The sequence below is a fragment of the Hippopotamus amphibius genome, chromosome 9, assembly GCF_030028045.1.
Source record: "Hippopotamus amphibius kiboko isolate mHipAmp2 chromosome 9, mHipAmp2.hap2, whole genome shotgun sequence".
In the NCBI taxonomy this organism is placed as follows: Eukaryota; Metazoa; Chordata; class Mammalia; order Artiodactyla; family Hippopotamidae; genus Hippopotamus; species Hippopotamus amphibius.
This window is the reverse complement of record NC_080194.1, coordinates 16587551-16607683: the sequence shown is the minus strand read 5'-3', so window position 1 is coordinate 16607683 and position 20133 is coordinate 16587551. Positions and strand designations below refer to the sequence as shown.

Genomic DNA, 20133 nt, shown 5'->3' with positions numbered 1-20133 from the left:
TCATTGGGTCTTCATGGCTGCACACAAGCTTTCTATAGTTGCAGCAAGCGGGGGCTACTCTTCATTGTGCTGCATGGGCTCCTCATTGCAGTGGCTTCTCTTGTTGCAGAGCACAGTTTCTAGGCACGTGGGCTTCAGTAGTTGCAGCACATGGGCTCAATAGTTGTGGCTCTTGAGCTCTAGAGCGCAGACTCAATAGTTGTGGCACACAGGCTTACTTGCTCTGCAGTATGTGGGATTTTCCTGGAGCAGGGATCAAACCCATGTCCCCTGCAATGGCAGGCAGGTTCTTAACCACTGTGCTACCTAGGAAGTCCCTATGATTATTTTCTTGAGGACATGTGGCTGTCAAAGTGATGCATAGGCTTATAGATTATTCTTTAAACTGATAAGAACAGATACTACACTTGATCTTAGCCAAAAGGCCGAGAAGCGATTAGATTATTCTTTAAAAAGGGGGAAAAAATCTAAGCAAAGTAATATAAAGTAAAATAAATCTAGTAATCATTGAAAAATTAATTAAGGCCTTGTTTATACATCTAAAAATAAGGAAGTCTACTCACTTTTTACAAAAATATCCTGCTTTCTTTAGAATCACTTATCACATGAAAATGATTAGGCATTTTCATTTTTATAATAAAACTTGCAATTCATCCATGTTACACTTCCTTGAAGAAAAGGAGAGAAAAGCGGTTTGTGGGTTGCTTCAGGTAGCGTTTTCCTTATTCACTTAATAAATATGTATTATGTTAGTTACTAACCGTATAGCTGAGAATAAGACAGACACAGTCGAAGCCCTCATACAATGAAATGCAGGCCGTTATTAAATTAATAACGATTATGCTTCAAAGTACGTATAGACACATTTTCTTGATTTTGAATTAACTGATTGTTTTTCCTAGATGTGCATACTAGGGATGTATGAGTACAGAAACATTTTATTTCTAGTAGTAAACTTGGCTGTACATTAACTCTTTCACCACATATTACATGTACCCTATTGTCTCTATGGTTTCATTTTTTTTCCGGGAAAGCTAGAAGGTCCTTTCAAAGATAACTATATAATTCAAATGAGAAAATTCAACAACAATTGAAAAGGAATGTTTTACAGTTAATGATGGGCCTTAACTTATTTATGATCTACTCCTAAAGTTTGGTACAAAATAGTAATTCTCTTCTTACACATTCCAATAGTATTATTTCAGAAAAACCATCAATTTGAAATCTTTTGAAGATAGAATTGGAAGTTGTTACAGCAAGCTATTACAACATAACAAAGCCAAACAATTGAATAAAACAAAAATTATTTGATTATGTTCGTATATTCTGTGGGTCAGGAATTTGGAAAAGGCACAGCATAGATGGCTTATTTCTGCTCAACAGTAGCTTCTTACCTGAGAAGACACATAAACTTGAAGCAGCTTGAAGGCTAGGATTGGAATCATCTGAGATCTCACCTACTCATAGTCTAGACATTGATGTCAGCTATGGATGGACCTCACTGGGGTCCAGAACACTTACATGTGGCCTTTCTATGTCATCATTCTTTCTCTTCACAGCCTGGTGACTAGAGGCAAAGCATGAGCTTCTAGGGAGAAACCGTATCACCTTATATGACTAGTCAGGTGGCATCACTCTCACCATAGACAGGCCTACACAGATGCAGGGGGACCAGAGAGACCCCATATCTTAAGAGGAGAAATGTCAGTATTATCACGTAAGAAGAACATGGAGAAGGAGCTATCTTGTTACGGCCATGTTGGAAAACTCAATCCACCAGAGAGGCAACTAAAAATCAAAGACTTCTATTTCTCATCACATGTTTTAATTATAAACATTAGGGCATACTGTATTCTTTTGCAACACTGAAGGACTTTAGTAATAATAATAATAATGATAACAATAATAAGCATATAATCAATATTAATATAATCATATATAAATATAACAAATAAAATTAAAACTATAATAACGTTTTTATATCATGACTGAAAATTTCTCTAAACATCTTCTTTGTATAACTCACTCGTGGATCATAAACCAGTTTAGTAGATTGAAATTTAATATCTAATGTTTTTAAATAATTGAAATGTCATATGTTAGAATAAAATGGGAAATATGAGAATGTGTTACACATAATCAGATAAGTGTTGCTTCAAGAAACTTTTAATTGTGTGCGTGCGTGTGTGTGTACTTGGCTGTGAATTAAATGTGTCTTTCCAACTTTTAGTCAAAAATGGTTGAAAGCCACTTCCCAAAGCTATAGTAAGGAACTTCTGGAAGATATTGCAAATTTTGCACAAGAAAAATTAAATAAGTTACTTAATTACATAAGATTCTTGCTTATAAACTGGTTAAATTAGGTTATTATTTGTCAGTGAAAATTATTTTACTCAAGTAAGATCCTTCCTTCTGCAGGACAGCTGAATGTGTCCATTATTTGTTCAGAATGCCTTAAGTTTAAATAATAAAACCAAATTTCTACATAATTTCTCTTTATCTTTGTATAAGGAAAGGAGCTGGTGGAAGGGTAGAAGCAGTTCTTTGAAAGTGACTAAAAGTCATTTAAAAAACAAGTTTAAAAAGATGGCGAACATAGCTCCTGTTTTATTTTTCTGGAAGACCATTCCTACTGGATCTTCTATTTTCTGAAATAGTATAGAACATACTCTAAATGAGCATTTATAAACGTGGATCTCATGGTACCTTGGGCCATAAATGAACCCTATCCAGAGAGTTAAAAGTGAGGAAATGTTGGTGAATGCCACATACAATTGATAATGTTCGCAATGGACTTTTCCATGTGAGAAAAACATCTAAACGTGTGGCCTGAGCATCCTAGGTTGAAATGTGCCACTGAAGTCGCTGTCCTACAATTAGAAGAAATGTCCAATAAACTGGAAATCCATGGCTTTGAAAGATTGAAGAGTTGATCTTTTCAAATATGAGAACAATTCTACACTAGATGCAACTGACACAGTGGTACCTGTAAAAAGTAAAAAGTAAATATGAATTAGCTAATGAAGATCATTCATTCATGCCTTTATGTTTATCAAATGTATACTGACTGCCTACTATATGCCAGTCACCATGCCAGAACTAGGAATTACAGTAGTAAACACAACAGGTAAGTTCCTTGCTGTCATGAAGTTCATATTGAAAATTAAATTGTAGAGAATGACTGTGAGAAGCGATTCATCTACAGTATTTCACATGTTTTTTCTTCTTTATCTCTTTGTGCAAATAAGTTGTCCTATCTCCATATGTTTTCTAATAAGGTAGTCACCAAAAGTTACCAAGAGTGGCACTGCAGATATAACAGGCTAAGAAGTTATATAAACACCTTTTTGCTTCATTTTCATGTTAAAAAGTATGAAATAGTTTAAGTGAAATCAATCAGTATCAGCAAAATAATTGTTAATCCTGTGGACCAGAAATCTCAGCCAAAGCGGGTTTCCATAGTCTTTGACTATGAGTCACTATTATAAAACCACAAACATTAAAAGTCTCTGGGCCTTATTTTCTTCACTAAGATCACGTATCTTTTATTACCATTTAAAATAGTTGGCCTTGTTTTGTTTTGTTTTCTCTTTGAAAGAGAAAGTGTAGGAGAAGAGTGATGAAGTGTCTCTAGTCATGTTTAAACTGATTATATAATTTGTCTCAAGGGTATTCTTTGATAGAATTTTGTTAAAGAGAAAGTAGTCCTGTCCCTTATTAAGAATGAATTGCTTTTAGAGTTTGTGTCCAAAATGTGTGTGTGTGTGTGCGCACACGCACACACAAGTGTGGGCGCAGGGAGGGTGCGGGAGGGGAGAGGAGAGAGAGAAATCCATTTATTCTCCTTGTGCTTTAATTTTGAAGCTGATCTTGCTAATATTATTACCATTTTTCTGAGAAAAAAAAAAGACAATTAGTACCAGTCCTTAGATACTTATGACTGAAAGCTATGTTCAGTTAACCAATGGTTCACCTTCACTGATCTCAAACACATCTATGGGATGGTTAATGAACAGGGTGATCTCACTTCCCAGTTTTCCTAGAAGATCTCCACTTTATAAATCAGTCTTCCCAGAGTAATTACTGATTGTGTTTGTTTTAGCTTTCAAAACTTCCCTCATTTGGGCAGTGAATTCCGTGGTCGCCCTATTAGAGAGGAGCTGTAAAAAAAAAAGTAAATTCTATTTGATTTTAGCTTTTGTATAAAATAGAAGAAATCACTGATGAGCCACAGAATAATCATTGGTACCTGAATCCTAATCTTGAAAAGTGTCTCCTAAGTAGAAATCGTAGATTGACACCTCAACCTGCATGATAACGAGCTACATTTATTTTGGTGAAAGCCAGTAACTCGGAGAGAAGAATCATTTGAAGCCATCCTTTGGGGATTGTTAGTGCCACGTGGGATCTATCTGATAATTCAGCTCACATACCATGCCTCGCCCCAGACAAAGTAAAACAAAACCAAAGGTGACATTGCTGAATCAAAAAATCTTCCCGGTCACATTATGGGGCAGAATGATGAGACCGTGATGGTCGCGGTTTCAGGACCTAGGATTTAGTCCTTACATCACCCCTGACTGGAAGCTGGGGTGGGTAACCTTGGAAAATCCCTCATCCCTTTGGGCTTCAAATTCATCCTCTATTAGCTGAAGAGGTTGGATTCCATCCAGAGTTTTCAAACTTTATCATTTGTGTGTTTGTGTGCGTGGGGTGGGGGGAAGGAGAGGTAGGGAGGGATGTCAGTCAGAGTCAGAATATCCAGAAGTTCTTTCTTCTAATTGTATCTCAGGGGAAAAAAATAGGAAAAAAAAAAAAAAAAGTAGGTACAAGTGAACTACTTAGGTTGAAAGGGAAACAGAGGGCCCTGAGGCTCTGTCAATTGGACTGCCTCTTACCTCCTGTAGTAACTTGTGAAAGCTCTGAGGGAACATATATTTTTTAAAAAATGCTAGAAAAGATCATGGCTAAGGTGCTGTCTTCATCAAAAATTCATAGGCATGGAGATTTCATTCCATGCTGGCACCTCTAAGGTGTCTAGCTGTGTCATTCAGGTATCATTGAGACCTCAGTCGCTACTCATCATTTCAAAACAGTGGTGAGAAATTAACAACTCTATAGTGATTAGTAACACTGAGGCATTGTGTTTCTCTAGCACTGGAAGCTACTTCTTACATGGAATCTCTTTTTTGCAACTCAGAGCAACCATGGATGGATGACAGAGAAAACATGATTATTTCTGCTTTACCGAAAGCAGAAACTGAGCCTCAAAGATATTAAGAAGCATGTGCAAAGACAGACAACTTTTAAGAGATGAGTGTAATTCATATTGCTTCTCTGTCAAACATGCCCCATTTCATATTCAAAATGATAAAAGAATGAATGTGATTGTTTTATTTATGGACTTTATGGATAGGGACTTATATATCACCTTGTTTAGAAACAGGGTGAGTTTCCTAAACCACAAAATTGGTGGCAAAGAAGAAAATTCATGGGACTGGTAAAATGTTCTCTTGCAGAAAATGTAACGTAAGGAAGAAAGTGTAATTGATTTCTAATCCAGGAGGTAAAGAGGTCATGTGGAGAAGCACATTGCCAGGGAAGTCAGTATTAAGACAATGTTATGAAAGATAAAGTGACAAGTAACAGTAGTGATGGCAGTGGGCACTCATTGTGTTTGTTGTGCCATCAAAGTTCCTCCTCTAAGGAAACAGCGCTCAGCAGAGGAAATGCTGTCCTACTCCTTTGGTAGGGAGGTGAATATGGAAGAAAACAGAGGCAGGATTAATGCTAAAGTGGAAAAAGCAATGCATTTGAGGACAGAAAACCTAGGTATGTTTTGCACAAGGTAGCCTTATACTTTGGGGAAAACATCTCTCCATTTATCTAAGTCTTAATTTCCTCATCCAAACCCAGAAAGTGCTGGACTTAATCATTTTTAATTCCCTTTTAGCACAAATATTTTCTCATTTTAGAGTCCCCTTTAAGTTGATATGACCATTGACATAACTTGGGAGATCCAGGGGGAAAAAGCCAAGAAATTTCACCCATACTATAGATTCACCTATTGGGGGGGGGGGGGGGGGCGGGGAATCCATTTCCTTGCCAGTAATGTCCGTTATCTCCATGGCAAGACTGAGATGCATGTTTTATCTATCAGGAGATTCTGCCCACCCCTCATTACACGTATGCCTGTCAGGACTCTTTTGGTGGCAAATGACAGAAAGCCCAACTCAAACCAAAGTAATGAATAAAGGGAACCTATTGGCTTATACAAGCAAAAGTAGGTAAGACTTGAGGTGGAAACTCAAGAAGTGTCATAGGGACATAGTCTCCCTTTTTTACTCTGCTTGCATTTATTTTCAGGTTCCACAGGGTGTTAACATGGTTGCCAAAATCTTCAGGCACGAGTCATGCCACATCCAGATTCCCCAGAATCTTTCCAGTATCTCTAATACAGTTCCCAGAATTCACCTAGATTGGAGCATTTTGGCTTTATGCTCTCATCCTTTTAATCAACCATTCTCACTTGGGGAATGAAGCACCCTAACTGGCCAGGCTGACTAAAGAAGCAAATATTAATTCCCATGGACCTGACTGTCACTTATCCAGCATGTGTCAGCTTCTTAAAGTTGCCAGAGCCCCGTGCATAGCACTCTCAGTAAATAAAGCACTTTTCTGTTTTATTTTTCTCCATAACACCTATCACTGCCTGATGTACTTATTTTTACATATTAATTTGTTTATCGTCTATTCCTCCTCAACTAGAGTGTAAGCTGTATGTGAGCAGGGATTTTTTTAATCTCCGACCTAGAAAAAAGCATGACATTTAAAATGAGCTTATTAATGAATATCCCTGTAAGAAACATATGTTATTATTCACCTCATATAGATAAGGGAAGGAAACTAAGGCACAGACATGTAAAAGTGTCCGAAATCATATCTCTATTAAGCAGCTGCACTGGAATTCACACCATGAAGTCTGTCTCGAGAAATCATACACTTAGTCATTATACCAGTTGGCAGGAGAACTTGTTTTTATGTTACAGCCACCATTTGGTCGCATCCTGAAATTATCAGTGACTTGTGGACTCTTGACCTCAGGTTTCCACAATAAAAGGAGATCCTAACATGGAGGGTTATGTCTTTTTTATAAAAGAACAATCCAGCTTCCCTGGAAATTAGTTCAAATACTAACTCCATTTGCACATCCAAGTTGGAAGTGAATATTTAAGCCAAATCAGTATCATTAGCTTTCACCTGATTGAGCTCAGACACCCCTAGGTAACTTTCTCAAACTTCTCCCATTCATAGATGACACAGCTGGGTAGAAATTAGTCTCTAAAAATACTTTCACACAACCGGCTTGTTTTCTAGTCACTGTCTGCTTATGTGATGCTCATTCCATCTGTCAATAGATGTGAGTCACACATTCGACCTTTCAGCTTCACTTGCGCACATAAATTTCTTCCAATTTCCTGTGAAACAAACACTTTTAACTCTTTAGGGTTTTGTAATTTGTACACAGGTCATTCAGGGATGATTCAAAGAACAAAATAAGCCCTCGACTTTGTGACAAATTTGCCTTGAGCCCTTCATTGCAGGAATAGATTTTTTCTTTTACTGTTTGACTAATAAATGTAGGTCTCTGTATAGAGACAGACATAACGTATGTAATTGTATTTGTATATATTTCCATATACTTGTCACCAAACCTTCCAGGGGCTTTCCATGATGTAAGATAACTAAACACAATACAGGGGGGCATGTGTCCCTACTCACAAATTCCTGCTAACCCTCCCTCGGTCTATGTAGTCTTTTCTCTCATAATTCATGCCAAAGAAGACTTGAACTTTCAAGTGAGAAAGCAAAATTGCTCCCTCTCAAATGTTTACATGTGATCATGACTGCTTTATCAAGTTTGTCTACTCTTCCTTTTATTGTGACTACATACAATACATAATCTAAGTTAGAAAGCTATGTTGACAGAAACATATCTCAATTTTGAGAAATTTTATTTGGCTTAGTTTAAATGAACACTGGCTCCATGATGTAACAAAATCCACAAAACTCTGCCTAAAGCCTTTTATAATAAACAGCACACAATAACTGAATAACTAAATGATGTAACTGACAAAGGTAGCAAAAAACAAACAAACAAACAAACAAAAACCCCAAACTGTTCTTATCTCAAAAGCTATTCTTAACTCTGGACAAAAGAGAAATAACAAAACCTTTTTCTTCTGTTTCCTCCTTAGCTACCAGTCCCAGAGTGGCTGGAGCCATGGGGGGCTGTGAAAGGGAGCTGCACCTGCAAAGCTCCAAGAAAATGGAAAGGAGATATTCTTTCTAGTTTTGTGCCAAAATTTTAAAGACTGTGTCTCCGGGTGCATTTCTGTTTTACTTTGTGTCTTCCCTTCCCTGTTCTTTGGTAAATCTATTTTATCCTCAATAAAAATTTCCAACTGCACTTCCTATATTGTAGATATAGATCTAGGACCATAGTTACTCAGAAGAAGGTCTATGATTATTAGTAATACAATCAAAACACCTCATCTGCGACCCAGGGAGGTGATTGGGCTTCCCCTGGTCACACACTCTGGATGTAGAACCCAGAGATCCTGATTTGTTGACCAGTCCTCATTGGGTCCTGCCACACTGGCCCTCCCACATCCCTCCCACATCCCTCCCACATTTATGCTGGTAGAAGTGGGTGCTCTGACTCATCCTAGAAAAGAGGATAAACCACAGTTTATCCTTAATATATAATTCCCAAATCCTGGTGTGATCACTCCTGAAAATTTTTTGTGTTGCTTTTGTGGTTAAGCCTGAAACGTAGGAGAAGGACAAAGTGGGCAGGAACCTAGGAGTAGCATATAACAGTTGGGTGCAACGAGTGCTTAAGGGCTTCTAGAAACATATGGGAGTAAGTGGGAAAGGGAGGAGATGTTAGTGTGGATGAATATGTGGCACCTGTGGAAGGTTGGAGACACACTGCATCCCAGCTGTGCTGACCTGGAAGTGAGAGGAGACAGAGCTCTATATGGTGTAGTAGAAATAACTCTGTCTTTGAAACAAGGCATATCTGGAATCCAGTCTAACCTCTGTGACTGAATGGTCTTGCACAAATGGCTCAATTTCCTCAACTATGGAATGGAAAGAATGGGGCACAAGTTGGTCATAATAACTATCTTGAATTATTGATATTATGAGGATTAAATGGCATGAAACCCTGTCTGTCTTATTCGCCACTGTAGCCACAATTTCTTGGTGTTTTCAGGGAACTGCTCCTCTAATTCCCTGGGTTTGGCACATAGTGGGAGCTCTCTATAGGTTAGTTGTCTCTCTCTGCTCTCTCTAAACTTTTTTTGCGCAAAAGTAATGGGTCTTCTTCCATTTTCTTCAGATTCATCATCTTGGGAATATGTGAATAGTGAAAAGACTAATCAATTTATTATTACGCTATGTCTAAGGAATAGAAAATTCTAAATGAAGGTCAAATCTGGAGCACAAACAGTAATGGAGATGTCCAAGAGGTAGTAAGAGACATGTAACGTATGACAAGGCAAACAATCACAGGGTCTGTTGTTTCAAAGGCCACCTCATTAAGGAAGTAGACATACTATACCCCCAGATGGCTTTGGCAATACCAAGTTCAAGAAAGCTTGTATTTCATTTAAAAGCCTAGTGAAATTGATTACCAAGTGATCAAGACTAAAGTCCCAAACTAAAAACAATATTCTACATAGAAAATTTGTGCAAGTAGTTTGGAGCAGAAGAAGGGCCAAATGATGTCAAATCTGATTTCAGATTTCAGATCTGTCTAGAAGGGATAACCATTAAGATGATCAGCCTCTTTCCCCAGGCCCCAAAAAATAATCCAAGGAGACTTAGCCAGAAAATGAAGAAAACAAAATGTTGGTTGAAGATAAAACTTCCTGGCAGGAAAGTCTATCAAAATCATGACTCTTTCCAAGAAGATGATTCAGTCACCCTCCCAGGAGGCACATGAACCCAGGTTGCACAGAGGAACAGAAAGTACATCATGGTGAATAGTCTGTTCCCCCAATTCCCTGGGTGTACACAGACTGTACCAATGAAGTCTTTCCACCTTGATTTTCTGTGATTTCAGCACAAATTGCTTTGGGGGGTTTCTGACCCCTGCTGGAGCTCATGAAGCTGCCAATAGGTGACTAAATCAGTGGAAAAGAGAAAAGTAAGGAGGCTCCCGAATTAGATAACTGTGTAAATATTAGGGATGTTTCAGCTGACCCAGGGTACTTAGATGCCAGCTTCTGATTCAAAAAGAAAATTTGTTCTGCAGGTATCTGTGTTTATGACTCTCATCCCACTGTCCAGTTGTTGGTGTTTTGAACAAATAACTTTCCAAACTTTATTTTGTGACATCTGAATCACATTGCAAGGTAATTCTCCATTGGCAGTGAATCAAGGGAGGTGGCAACCAACAGTACCATTTTGCAGCCACTTTCCTTTGGCCAGAGCTATAATATGACACGAGACATGCTTCAAGTCATCTCTCCATATTTCTTTTCCCCTCAATTGATATTCTTGGGAGTCTTGTCTGGAACAGGCTGAGATGTAAATAATGAAAAATGATCCTGTTCCAGTAAGGGAAACCAAGACTGCAAATTATGAACAAGAATAGGTCAGAGAAGTCGATAACATTGTGCCAATTACATGAAATTGAAATTTTCTCCCCAAATTAAGCCTCAATAAACCTGAACTAAATCAAGTTGGCACACTGAGGATGGCAAATGGAAGGCCAGATGCACGATTGGAAGTTTAGGGTTCAAACTCTGTTTCCATTCTTCATTTTAGCCAGCTTGTGCATTTCAGGAAGATTGCTCTGAAATTAATTTAGATATAGCAAACCCCATTTTCCTTTGATTATCTTCTAAAAGCTGGGGCAGAAGTCACAAATGAAATGAATCTCAATTAGAAAGGTAGTGGCGTAGTTGAAGTGGCTGGCCTTGTTGCAAATCGGGCACTGGAATCCTAAAACAAGAATGTCTAGTGTCTATAAAAGTCTTTACAAACAGAGTGTGTTCACGGGCAATCTTCTCCTGTTTTTACATAAAGAAGAAACCTACTTCCAGGGAACTTAAAGTGACCAGCCCAACTGGACACAAGAGTTTGGACCTAGAGCTGGTTACAGAAGACAGTTTACCCAAAAGACCAATATCATCCCGCTCATGTTAGTGACAGCCCACATGCAGATGACTGGTTTTCCTTTGGCATCATTTTGTAGCCAATCTTTCTGCCATTGGTGGTGTTTTAAACCCACTTTGTCATTCCAGATAACAGGTATTTCAGACCCCTGGTAAGTATGATCTCAGGAAGGAATGCAGTACAAATACTTTGGGGGTCAATGACTTGTGTCCATCGCTGTCAGTTTACCTGACTGCTCTGAACTGTTGAATCCTTGCTCTCCTCAATAATGGACTCAGACTTGGTTGTCAAACAGATGTATGTGTAAATCAGCGTTTAGCCACTTAATTGTGGGAAATGTCCTGACCTCCTCTAAAATGGGTATCGTAATAACTCCTGCTAATGGTTGTTTTGAATTAAATGAGTGCTAATGCACCAATAGGCATATCATTGACAATAAATGTTTTCCTCTTTGATTCACTCCCACTTTCCCCTCCCCAGACCCATATCTCTCAAATTAACATAAATGAGATCTTCCCACAATTTGCTGCCTACTCCAATAGCCAATGACTTACTGTAAATCGAGGCCCCATTCTCAATTTACTTAGAAGCAAAACGCAACCAATATATAAATTGCTTTGTCACAACAATCTTGCTCTAGAAGACACACTATTTATTTTACCATTTTAATGTAAAATTATATCTCACATACCGAGAAGTGCAAAAGCAAGGAAAAAAATACAGAATGATATTTATAATGCAAACAATTTTGTAATTAACACCTGAGTCAAGAAATAGACTGCCACTATCAACCAAGATGTTCTTGTGAGGGTACAACTTTTCTTAGTCACATGCATATATAGAAAGAAATTGTGGATATAGTGGAAAATCGGGTGATCTTACAGATTGTATGATCACACAAACCTGGGATTAATTGTGTCTCCCTCACTTATAAACTATGGGATTTTGGCCAAGTCACTTAATCTTTTTGACTCTCAGTGCTCACATCTGTAAAGTGGGAATGATAAAACCTACATATCAGCATAGCTGTGAGGTTGGTATATGTATATAAACACATATATGTATATGTGTGTGGATGGTGTTTTGAGTTGCTCAATGAACAGAAACTTTACCATTAGTAATCTGTGTATTTCAAAGGCATCATGATACATATTGGCTTCAATTCATGACAACTTCACTCATTTCAATAATTTAAACTATGAACGTTTGCCTTTGTTAAAAGCTGTCTTTGCGGTGTTTACAAGTTTGAAGAGTAATGATTTCTTTTTTTTATAAATTTATTTATTTATTTATTTAATTGGCTGTATTAGGTCTCTTTTTGCTGTGTGTGGGCTTTCTTTAGTTGCGGTGAGTGGGGGCTACTCTTTGTTGTGGTGCACGGGCTCCTCATTGCCGTGGCTTCTCTTGTTGTGGAGCACGGGCTCTAGGCACGTGGGCTTCAGTAGTTGCAACACATGGGCTCAATAGTTGTGGCTCATGGGCTCTAAAGCGCAGTCTCAATAGTTGTGGTGCACGGGCTTAGTTGCTCCGCAGCATGTGGGATCTTCCTGGAGCAGGGATCAAACCCATGTGCCCTGCATTGGCAGGAGGATTCTTAACCACTGCGCCACCTAGGAAGCCCCTGAAGAGTAATGATTTCTTAAGCAAATGGATATTTTACATCAGAATATAGATTTATTTTAAAAACCTTTAGGCATTGTTTGCATGCTCCGCAAGCTGAAAACATTTGTTAAAATATACACAGCAGAATTTCCAATTAGAGTGTACATTGTTATTTACTGAAATAGTAAAGCAGTGATATTTTGTTAAAATGTTCTAAATTCAGTCTTTAACTAATTGACCAAAATAGCCATCCTCAATTAATCAGACTTAACAGTATTTTGATAAATTATTACTACATTTCTATCAATAGCCTCTTGTAGCAACACAATTTTTTTCTTTTTTTTTTGTTTTGTTTTGTTTTTCTTTTTTAAGCTCTTTATTGGAATATAATTGCTTTACACTTTTGTACCACCTTTTGAGGTACAGCAACACAGTTTTTTAAACATCATGACTAAATTGAATGGATTACCTATCACACTATCTCTGAATAGAATAAGCCTCATATCAGAATATTCTAGCATGCAAATCTTGGGAAAACCTATATGTAAATTAAAACAATGGAAGAGATGGTCCCAATTTCTCTAGAATTCTCAGGAACTACATCATTGTTGCTTAAATTTCTTTTGCAACTGTGTTCATAAGAACAAAAAAAAAATTTAGATGTCTTTTTTTTTTTGATGACAAGATTAGGAAAGAGATAAGGGGGAATATATTTAGATGATTAGCATTCAACTCTTTATGTTTAGTTTTGACTTTTGCCCTCCACCTGAGAATACATGTATGGAAAATTTTATTTTCCCACAACAGTGATTATATGCTCTTGTTCTGTCTTGGGTTTGAGTCTCATCTCTGAAACTCTTCATATTTGATACTGAGTGGTTGCTTAATATCTTTTAGCTTTGGTTTCCTCACCCCTAAAAATGAGATAACAATACTAGCTGTACCTACATCATAGATGTATATTGAGGGTCAACTGAAAATTTATGTCAAATACACTTTAAAAAAACAAATTAGTATACTAATGGAAATTGTGATTATTATTTTCTCATCATGCCAGAGTTTAGTTAATCCAATTTTTATGAGCTGTGATGTTCTTGAGATGGATGATTTTACAGATCCGACTTCATTGTTTATCTTCCTTTGGGGATGTCTTCAGCGTATAAAAGGAAAAGTTGTGTTTATGGCTACGTACCTTGTGGATTAATAGTTCTAAGAAGAATCAGCTTTATCTTTCTCTTAGTTCTATCAAGTGCGGCCTCAACACTTAGGAATGCACTAGTTATGATTCAAAACTTTCAGAATTCACTTTTACATTAATCTAGATAAGACTCATTACTTTGGCTATGACTTGTAGCTAAGATTATTTTTTAAAATCATCTGACTGCAGATTAAGTGTGGATACAATATTAAGCACAGTAAGCACATGTGGGTCCATCAAAGAAGTTACTGTAATGGGTTTTCCTCTTCCTGAAAAGTTCTTTTCCTTCTTTTCCAGTTGAAATCTGACACATACATGTACTTCAAAGTCCAGCTTGGTTGTTACCTTTTCTATAATGATAATTCCCCTAACAATCAATTTATGGCCACTCTTTAGTCCCCAGACACTGCCTCTCTTCTACCATATATCTGCTGCCTTTCTCATCCATTGAATCCCAGCATCCTTGAGGTCAGGATCTAGTCTCACTAGTTCCTGTATCCTTTAGGTTATCGTAGTGCTTTTATCCTTCTCACTGTGGTGGTGAATGCTTACTCCCTCCAACTATCTGGTATCACCTTCTTCCTATTTTTCACTTGGGCATATGCTACCCCCCCCCCCCCAACAACGACTGTATTTCCCAGCCTCGGTGTGGCTTTGTGACAAAGTCCATCCAGGTAGCGATTTAACAGCAGAAACGATGTGAGAAAACTCTGGACTGTACCTCTTAAAGGGAAAAATGTGTACTTTCTCTAACTTCTCTTCTCTTCCTATGAATCATCTTGACACATGAAGCTGAGGGCAACATTCTAGAGAGGATGGAGCAACATCATGTGAGGAGACTATGCCCTCCACGCCATGGAGTCACCATCCCAAGTCGGATATGCTTGTACTCAGACTGTTAGGCAAGAGAGAATTGAACTTCCACCATGTTTAAACTTCTGTTGCTTTGAGTCTCTATGGCGGCAGTCAAACTTATACCCTAACAAATGTACTTCTACACCGAGGAGGCAAATAATTATGTTTGGACAGAATAATCATGTTTTATATAATATAAATTGGAACAGTAGGTTAATTTTTATAGCTGTATTAAAGACCCTATGAGCATTATTTACTGCTATTTGTTCTTTTAGCTTACAAGTCATCTAAGTTTGGGGGTAAAAATATATTTAGGTTATTTATTTATATCATTGACAATTTTCAATGTTTAACAGCAGGTGTTTTTCTTCTAGAATAGGATTCCAAAAGGGATGGTAGAAAGAGTATCTTCCACTCTCTGATAGTCTTGGTTGTGGATCTAAATCTAGACTATATTAGAGATTGTTTTGTTCATTTTCTGTGTCTTCACATAGGCTGATTCCATTTTCTGGAAAGCTTCTGTAATTGGGATTACTTTATGAGCTATCTATCCTTTTGACCTGAGTTTAAATATTGTTTCTTTTGGGAAAGCCCTTTCTAACCTTACAGAATTGTTAAACATTAAAATAATATGGTATCATATTTTATAGCACATATTATTATTACTGCAATTATATAACGCTTTGTGTAAGTTTTAATTTATTGCCTGATCTCTACACCAGACTAAGTTCCATGAGGGCAGGGACAGTACCTGTAAAATTTAAATGATACATCCTAAGGGCCTGGGATTTTCTTTGTATTCAATAATTATTTGTTGATGAAAGAAAAGAAAGAAAGGAAGGAAGGAAGGAAGGAAGGAAGGAAGGAAGGAAGAAAAAGAGAGGAAGAAAGAAGGAAAAAAGGAAAGACAGAAAGAAGAAAGAAAGAAAGAAAGAAAGAAAGAAAGAAAGAAAGAAAGAAAGAAAGAAAGAAAGAAAGGGAAAGAAAGGAAGAAGAAAGAAAGAGAAAGAAGAAGGAAGGAAGGAAGAGAAAAGAAAGAGAGGGCGAGAAGGAGGGTGGGAAGTAAGGGAGGGAAAAAGGAAAGCTACCCAGCCATGAAAAGGAGGAGAACTAGAAGCCATTTGGGGATCTGAGTATTTGAAATACCCATGTAATAGAGGAAAATATGTTTCTAGGGAGGAGGGGTTTGAATCATTGGGATAAATTTCCTCAATTCTCCTCTTCATTTCGTGTGGGTAGTTACAGTAGGAAAGGAATAAAACTATTCTCAATATCTTATGTCAATTTTCTTCCAAATCCACGTAAACCAAAGCTTGAAAACTTTGCATATTTGCAAATCAGCAGTTAACCTCCAAAACAATTCTCTATAGCGTCTTGGGATTAATGCGCAGGGTCCTCCCTTTCCCCTTACTTCTTCAATAAGAATCGGCCGAGAGGGGTCTGAGCGGGCCCGCCTCTGGCGTCGCCAGCCTGACTGAATTCCCTGGTCCTCTAGGTGGTGTTGGAAATGTCACTGCCAGGAGCACTGCCAAGTTCGAAAATGACTTCTTGCGGCTCCACATGCAGATCGGGGCAGGTGTCTTCATCTGGCTGCTGGCAGTCCCTGCACTGTGAGGAGTTTCTGTGAAAAAAAAAAAGGTTGATGAAGTTTCTTTTGAAATAGGGATTTTAAATTTCCCACACATTTCAAATCAAAAGTCTAATAATTGTTTTTCCTGTTCATTGATAGACTTTCTTCGCTTGGCATCTAGGATACCACGTTCTGCTGGCTTTCTTCCCACCTCGCTGGTCACTTCCTGTTGGTCCCTTTTGCTCATTAGAATGTCTCATACCTCATTCCTAAGGTCACTTCTCTTTCTTATCTGCACTTCCTTGGAGATTTCATTCACGTTCACAGTTCCGAACGTCATCTGTCTGATGTCTCCCAATTTTGTATCCCTGGCTAAACTCCAGACCCATGTATCTAACTACCTACCTGACAATTTCATCAAGCTGTCCACAGTCATCACAAACTCACCACATCAAAAACTGAATGTCTATCCCACCTCCAAACTTGAGTAATCTCAGTTGATTAAAACTCAAGCTTCAAGTTGTGAGGGGGAAAGACAGTGACATGAGGATGTCAGCTGTGCTGCCTCTCTTTCACATTTCACTGCTGGTCCAGCAGGACCAATTGTTTACTCTACCTTTAAAATATTCCCTCACTTTGGATGTTTCAGTACTCCCACTGTCACCAGTGGCCTGGACCCGTGTCATCTCTTGCCTGCATTAATGAAACAGTCTCCTATGTGTTCTCCCTGATTTTACAAATTCTTTGGTCTCTGCCATGAAATCTTCGAATAGCAATCAGAGAGATCCTTTTAAAATGTAAGTCAGATAATGTCACCTTTCTCTCCAAAGACTGTAATGGCTCTCCATTCCACACAAAGTTACAACCAATGCCCCATCCTCCAGGGCTTTCTGTGGTCTTCCCCCACGACCTGGCTTCATCTCCTCTTTCCCTGTTGTTCACTCTGCCTTAGCCACAGTGGCCGGGTTACTGCTCTTCAGATGCACCGGGCACAGCCTCATACTTGAACCTTTACACTCTTTCCTCAGTATACACACAGCTCACTCTCTTACCACCTTTGGACCCTACTCAAATATCACTTCCTCACTGACTTTTATCTTGCACCATCCCACTAACACCTGACACCTCCATTATTTTATTTATTCTATGATGCTTTTTCTTTAGCCATAGTAATTTCACCTTCTAACCTTTTAGTGTAGTATGTATTGTGCATCATTGCCGTGAGAATATAAGCTCTCTTAATTCAGGGAATTTCCATTGTTTTATTTAATAATAACTAAAAGGGCAGATTCACTCTCAATATATATTTTTAAAAAATGAACCATTTTTCTATGGACCAAAATAACCAGATTTTAAAAAACAAAGTCATGGACAGAAAAGGATCCTATTTTGCAATATCAAAAATAGAATAAAATGCCTAGGAACACACCTCATGTTAAAAGTTCAAGGTTTACATTAAGAAAGCTATCAAACAGAATGTCTTAAATAGAGTAGCATACCAAATTTATGAATAGCAAAATGTATTATTATAGACAGAAAATATCCCCAAACTAACTGATGATTTTAATGCATTGAACCAAAATGTAAAAAGGAACTCCATAGAATTTGACAATTCAAGTTCAAATAGAAGAAAAATAATTAAGTATATTCAATACACTTTTACCAAAGGATAAACAAAGAGAGAGAGAGATAATATTATTATTGCAGGAGTAGACCAGCTCCATGACATTTCAAATCTCTTGAGAAAAGATGGACTATTAAATAGATCATGTGCAAATAATTGGCTATTTATTAAGAAAATAATAAAGTAAGACTGTAACTCAAACATACACCAAGTTCAATTTCTGATGGATCAAAGAGCTAAAACTAAACTACATAATTATTGTGAAACATTGAGGAGACTATAATTTTACAGTAAATAAGGGCTTCCTTAAGAAAAATACAAAACCTAGAAAGTTGAAGAAATAAATTACCTCCTTTGCCATCATAGAAATTAACACAAACAATTTTAAAAAGTAGGTTTGCAAAAGCATCATTGCTGTTCTGGATAACCATCCAGGATGCATAAAAAGCTCCTTCAGATCAATAGGAAAAAAAGGACAAGCCTCCCAGAGGGCAAAATATATGAGAATATAGTTTATAGAAAAAAAAACACCAAAGAGAAATAAATATAAAAACACTTTATCTCACTGATAATCAAGGAAATCCGAACTGCAAGAGAAAGATCATTATTTTACACATCTAACATGTAAAAAAGTTTAAAAAGATGGCTAAGTAAAGATGTAAGGAAATAGAAATATATCTTACTCCCTAGGATAATGGGTGAAGACTTTTTGAAACCATTTATTTAATGACTCTACTCCCTGCCACTTTCTTTTGAATATTGCCTATAAACCCAGAAGCCTCAAGAGCTCCTGTTTTTGCTTTGTTTTTATTTCTTTCTAAATGAGAGGAGGAAGAAATTGAGAGGGCATATCTATAGAAAGCACTCTCCTCTTTCTGAGACAGATGCCATTCTCTCTCCTCAATTCCAGTTACTCTTACCAACTCAACCAACTTTTATTGACTACTTACTGCCTCCCAATTATAAACGCTATTGTGAAAAAAAAATAGGTAAATATAATATGGTTTAAAACAGTGAATCAGAGCCCTGTTAGTTTTCTGGACTGTACAATCTGTTGAATTAGGAAGACCCTCTTACACGTATCTCTTATTCCAGATAGATTAAGTGCGCTGATGAAGGCACACACCAAGTGCTATGGGACCATGGGGAGGAAGAGATTAATCGTTACCATTATCACATTTTTAAAATCAATTTATCAGGATCCCTGCTTTGCAATTAAAGGAAATTTTCCAAGGCACTTAGAACAAAAGAATGTGTGTATAATTTCCTTTCACTAACCCTCTCTTCCAGGCTCTTCCACCCAGTGGGTTACATAAAATCAGCATGATTTTTTCTCTTTTCTTTTTTTTTCTACTTGCTAGTCAAAGTATGACTCAGAATAGGAGACTGACTTTGGTTACTGTATTGATGCCTTATATGGCTTCACTCTTGCCATTTGTAATCTCAGAAATACCATACAATAAAGGTCATTCATTCTACCAGCATGACAAATAGTTTGGAGCAAAAGAAATAATTGCACATTGGAAATTTGGGAAGTCTTTGTATTCTAAAATTGTGAAGGATCCCTTACCAGCTATCTCTTCAGGAGATACTGTTTTGTTGATTATTTCTAGTTCCCTATTTGTTGCCAATTATGTAACTTATCCAGATGTACAGCAAAGCACTTAGAAAGTAAATTGAGTACAAGAAACTAACTTTTGTCACCAAATTACAGATGCAATTTCTCAATTTTTATTCACTTATTCTTACAACTAATATTTGTTGAGCACCTACTAAGCTCAAAGCTCTCTTCTAGATGCTAGGAAACAGAAATAAACAAAACGTACTAAGTCCTTGAACTCACAGGCCTTGTAGAAACCAATAACAAACACATAAACTGAGCACAATTTCAGATAGCAATAGGTGTTCAAAGGTGCAGGAGAAGGACAGGTTTAGGCGATGGCGAGTGGCAGGAGGAAAGACTATTCTGAGATGGACTGGAGGAGTAACATTTGAGGAAAGTTCAAAAAAAGGGAGAGCAGGGCTGTGTGAAGATCTGGGGAAATGCCATTCCAGGGAGAGAGGCTTACAAGGGCAAACTCCCAGAGGAGGAAT

General features: G+C 37.5%; 1 pseudogene; it reads right to left on the bottom strand.

The window, feature by feature from the left end:
• Positions 1-308: 308 nt before the first annotated feature.
• Positions 309-437, bottom strand: LOC130829592 (U2 spliceosomal RNA; annotated as a pseudogene).
• Between the last annotated feature and the right edge of the window lie 19696 nt (positions 438-20133).